We start from the raw sequence: 5,534 nt of genomic DNA, 5'->3' as shown, positions 1-5,534 counted from the left end.
AATACAAAATATGTAGTACAAGACCATTCTGGCCTGTGGTTACAACCAATGGTTTCTAGTGATTGATGGCGGAAGCGGGTTGTGAAACATCTGTGTCTATGGGACTCCATTCCCCACGGGAACAGCTGACCAGGTTAAATTCCTATCTTCGCGAGGCTGCTATCTCCATTGCGTGGGTTCCGGAGCTGGCATCGCGTCGCTCCTCTCCGTGCAGAAAAATCTGGCCAAGACAATAGCCAGGGACAAGCCAGTGAGTACTTTGAATGTACTCGCAAACATTATGAACACAGGTATAATATAACAATGATGTGCTGAAAACATTTTATGCTCATGACGTCAGTCACAATAGATAAATGAAACTCTGATGCGTGCAAGCAAGTTATTTATAAAATGCAATAACATAGTAGTATTAAAATTTATGAAATAGATAACAAGCAATGCCACAGTCAGGCGTCTGAGCGACACCACATAAAGGGCTTTAAAACAAATGCCACAGTCGGGCGTCTGAGCGACACCACATAAAGGGCTTTAAAAGAAATGCCACAGTCGGGCGTCTGAGCGACGCCACATAAAGGGCTTTAAAAGAAATGCCACAGTCGGGCGTCTGAGCGACGCCACATAAAGGGCTTTAAAAGAAATGCCATAGTCGGGCGTCTGAGCGACGCCACATAAAGGGCTTTAAAAGAAACAATCATAATGAATATCCCGGAGGTAGAACCATCCCAGAGATACTCGGTAATAACAATAATATCACGTGTTAGTCAACAATAACAATAATCATAGATATCACAAATCACGAGTAGTAATTCCATTTTCTGGTTAACCGTTTCACCTCCGAAGACCGACACTAAGACCGACACCTGACCCATCCCAGACTGAAATCCTTAACCACGGACACGGCTATTCGAATAGCTTTATTCTCTGCAGAGGGTGTACTCTTTACCCACGAGTAACGGATTTCTTTAGTCCATCGGGACTAATTCCGTCTACGGTCTTTTTGTTGAAAACACACCTAACTTGCACACACCAGCTTAACTCACACGTGTCTGGAATCACCCACGACACCTGTTAAGCAACTCTAAGTGGGGAGGCTACAACCTCGCGTAGCATGGGATCAAACTTATATCGCGTGCTCTAAGGGGTGGCCTCCCCTCTCGGTCCCAACCGGAAACACCCATGCTCCCGGACCAGGTGGCCTGCCTACCAGTTACAACCAGTATCTTCCACCATGGCCTCTCTGTACGGTGTGTGCTAGAAAGAGGTTGACAACTTACTGAACCGTACTCTACTTGTTGTAGAGACGAGTGGTAGTACGAAACAAGTATGGGGGTTACTGGAACAAGACTCGATCTACGGTCGACTCAGGAGGTTTAAATATTCCCTGCATGATTAGTATAACGAATATATTTCAACCAATACAATCAACACTCATTATGTCTTACCATGCCATACCGAACATAACCGTCCCGACGGTGACCGGCGACAAACTCATGCCTACCCAAGGCAGAGGTTTTCCCGGTTCCTACCGGTATGCATGCAAGGCACATGAGGATGGTTATCATCACAAGTGTGTTCATTTCCAACAGCATGGAAATCAATAACATGCACCCATGCATATGATCATATCACATGAAATAACAAGCCTTCGAAACACGGTGGTGTTATAAATGCATCAACGATCACACCAAAATATTTTGCCAGGATTCAGAATGCTTGCCTTCAACGTGTGGAAAGGCAGGGTGCTCTCCAAACTTTTGAAAGTTTTCTTCTCTTTCCCAAAAATCCTATTTGAAAAATATATTTGAATTAACACATATTTCAAAAACAGAACCAAAAAGTTGTTTGAAATTTTTTTCAAATAAATCTTAAAATAAACTAGATCAAATTTGAAGAAGGTAGGAAAAAGAATCAACTCATTTGGATTTATATTTAAAAAGTTATAGCCAGTCAAAGTTCTGGTCAAAATCTGTTTTTTTTAAATAAAACAGAAAAGAAGACGTTTCGGAAGGGAATACGTTTTCGGAGCGGGGAAAGCGTACTGGGGTTAATACGCCTTCACTTAACCGACGTGGATAGGCGCAGGGTCACTGACAGTGGGTCCAAGGGGCCCACTGGTCAGGTTTGACCAGTCTATCCCTCCCTCCTCTTCCTCTGCCCGAACGGAGGCGAGGCCACGGCGATCGCCGCCAGCGAACGGTGGCTCCCCGCGGGTTCCAGAGGGTCTGGATGGATCCGCGAGACTGCGGCGGTCTTCTCGGTGGTCGTTGGGTCGACAGGGGTGGAAGAAGTTGTCGGCGGTGAGCAAAGTGATTTTGTGGAGGAGATGGCTCCCGATCAAAATCAAGCAGGGGAACGAGTTCACAGGAGGATGAGAAGGTTCCTTGTGAAGAGAACGGAGAGGGGGAGGTACTGGAGGTGCCGGATTGGCCGGGGCGGTGGCGGCGGCAGGAGTTGCCGGAGACGAGGAAGGAGACCTCCCCGGGTCGAATGCGAGGCAGGGGAGCGCCATGGGGGTAGCATGAGGTCGCGTGCGTGCTCAGAGGGGCTCGGGGTGTCCATTTATAGTGCGACGAGGTCGGTTCCGCGGCGGTGGATAAGGGCGGCCGGCGAACCGCCGTTCTGTAGCTGCAGGGGAACGTGGCGGCGACGAGAGCTAGGCGACACCCTTGTGGATGAGCTCGCACTGCTCCAGGGGCCAGGTGGCGAGCGGGCGAGGCTTGGGCGGCGCTGCCCGTGGCAGAGGCGCACTGCCGACGCCGGAGTGCCGCCAAGAACGCCCTGGCGGCGGCGCTGTAGCGTGCCAGGGTGGTTTGGCGCGATGCTGCGAGGCGGGGAGCGCGTGGCGAGGTTCTGCAGAGCGGGCCAAAGCCGTGGGGGCCAGCGTGTCGGCTCGGTCGCGTGGCTGCAATACGCGCGCTCTGGGCGCGTCCAGTGCACGCACTGAATGTGCTCGATGAAATGCCATGGCACTCCAGAGCGCTTGGTTGGAGCTGGGATTTAGCAGGGTGGGGTTATAGTCTGTCACATCCTAGTTAGCCATGCATTAGAGTGTTGCATCATGTTTACTCTTTCATCAGAAACTTGAAATGGGGATCTGTGAAACCCTCAGAATCATTTTGAAAATGATCCAAATAAAAATTTCTCCAAAAGGGTCCAAGAAAATGCTCATGTTGCTCTCTGAAAATATTGGACAGAGATAAAAATCAAACCAATATTTTTAGTGGCTCATGGACATTTATTTTGGGCATTTGGAATTAAGGCATAAATATTTGCATTGGAAATATATTTCTATATATATGAAATATGGTCCAATATTATGGCATTTCTAAAGGAGCTCTGGAATAATATATCTAGCCCCTGCAAAAATTGGCATAAGTTAAATAAATGATTTAATATATTATTTAAATCAAAACAAATGTCAGAAATTAGAAAACAGAAAAGAAATAAAAGGGAGAAGCTTACCTGGGCTCCTCCCTGTGCAGCCCATCCAGCTGGCCGGCCCAGCCAGCAGGCGGCCCAGCCCGCCTCCCTCCTCTGTCGTCTTCGTCCCGACAGAGGGAGGGGAGTGTGGCCGGCGCGCGCGCCCGCCACCGCGCCACGCCACCTCTCTCCCTGCTTGCCTGCCCTCCCCTCCTCGCTCGTTGCCCTGGACGACGCCACGCCTCCCCCCCTGCTCTCTCTCACTCTCCCCCGGCTCTCCCCTCCTCTCCCTCGCTCTCTCTTTCACACGGCCGAACACCACCGTCGCCGCCGATCGCCATAGCAGCCATCTCCGGCCACCCCTCGCTCCCCCGACTAGCTCAGGAGCTCCGCCTCGACCTCCTCTTCCTCCCCACCGCTCCACGGGTCTCCGGAAGCTCTGCATCGCCGTCACGCCGCCGTTCTCCTCTTCGGGCTCCGACCACCGTCGCCGACGAATTCGCCGTCTCCAGCGCGTCCCCGAGCCCGCTTCGACGCCCACTGCAACCGCGGTGAGCCCCCGAGTCGTTTCCCCCTTCTTCCCGGGTCTCTTTCGACCTCTAGGCCTTAGCCCCAACTTGGCCGAGAGCTCCACGCCGCCGGCGATGTCGCCGTCGTGACCACGGTCACCGTAGCGCCCAACCGAGCACACTGTCGTGCTCCACGCCTCACTAGGAGCACGCAGCACGCACCAACGCCTCCCCAAACACCCTGCAACGCCGACTCCGACCGCACCCGAACTCCGGCCGCCGCTCACGAGCTCGCCGTCGACGACTCCGGCCACCTCAGGCCCGGCCACCACCACCGTTCGACGCGCGGGAGCAAGGGCTCTCCAACGAGCCCAAGCACAGCCTCGCCCGTGCCCTGTAGCGCGATCCCGCATCGCGCCGCTGTCTCGGGCCTCGCCGGCGTCACGTCGCCGGTGGGTTTGACCCACTTTGACCACGGCAGGACCCCCCCTGAGTCCCTGACAGGTGGGCCCAGCCCTGTAGCTAATTAGGATTAGCGCTAACCACTATTAGTTAACCCCCTGACACTGACCAGTGGGCCCCAGCGCCCCTAATTAGTAATTAGGATTAATTTAACTCTGTTTAACCCCCCTGTCACTGACGTGTGGGCCCCACACATCAGGTTTGACCTCAGCCAGCCGCAGTTGACCACTGACGTCATGCTGACGTCATGCTGGCGCAATAACTATAATTTCTGGATTTAATTTAAATCAGGAAATTCCATAATATTATTTAAACTTCAAAATTTCATAACTTTTATTCTGTAACTCCAAATTGGACAAATTATATATGAAAAATGATCAGAAAAATCCAATCTATCCATCTGTACTATTTTCATGCATGATCAAACAAGTTAAATTGATGTTTTAAGCAGAACAAGGAAAAGCACTTTAAAAGGCCATGTTTGAGTTTGAAATTTGAATCTTTGATTCAAATTTGTTCAAACCCTTCTGGTTTTAGTTGCATTAGCCCAACACACTCATATTGCCATGTTTCATGCATGCATCATTTTGTTGCACATTGTTTGGTGATGGTTGTGTATCGGTGTCCTTTGCGACAGGTTCTGCCTCCGAGGAGTACCGTGATTACCCTAACGAAGAACCGTATCAGTGCATCGAACCATCAGGCAAGCAACCAACCATTTGATCATATCGATACAATCCCATGTTCTCGCTCCTGCTCTCTTTTACTGCATTAAGACAACGCATTTCAAACTGCTGTGTGCTACGGTAGTTGAACCCATTTCCTCTGCATGACCTGTCATTGCCACAGTAACTAGATGAAACCCACTAGCATGTGTAGGAGTTGTTTAAGCCATATGTATGTGTTGTTCCTACCTTGCTATGCCTGCTATGCTTAGAGTCGTGTCAGGTCTGGTTCATCTGGGTGATGGGCTAGAGTGAAATGTTTATGTCGGTAATGAGAGTGGTGTGGTGAACACGATTTGGTAAAGGTATCGATGAGAGGCCATGTAGGAGTACATGGTGGGTTGTTTCATTGAAGCCGACCTTAAGCACTGAGATCTGTATGTGTGATTTAAGAATCAGCTACTACCATGCATTGGGC

This window comes from Triticum dicoccoides, chromosome 4B (assembly GCF_002162155.2).
Source record: "Triticum dicoccoides isolate Atlit2015 ecotype Zavitan chromosome 4B, WEW_v2.0, whole genome shotgun sequence".
Lineage (NCBI taxonomy): Eukaryota > Viridiplantae > Streptophyta > Magnoliopsida > Poales > Poaceae > Triticum > Triticum dicoccoides.
Note: the sequence above shows the minus strand (reverse complement) of the source record.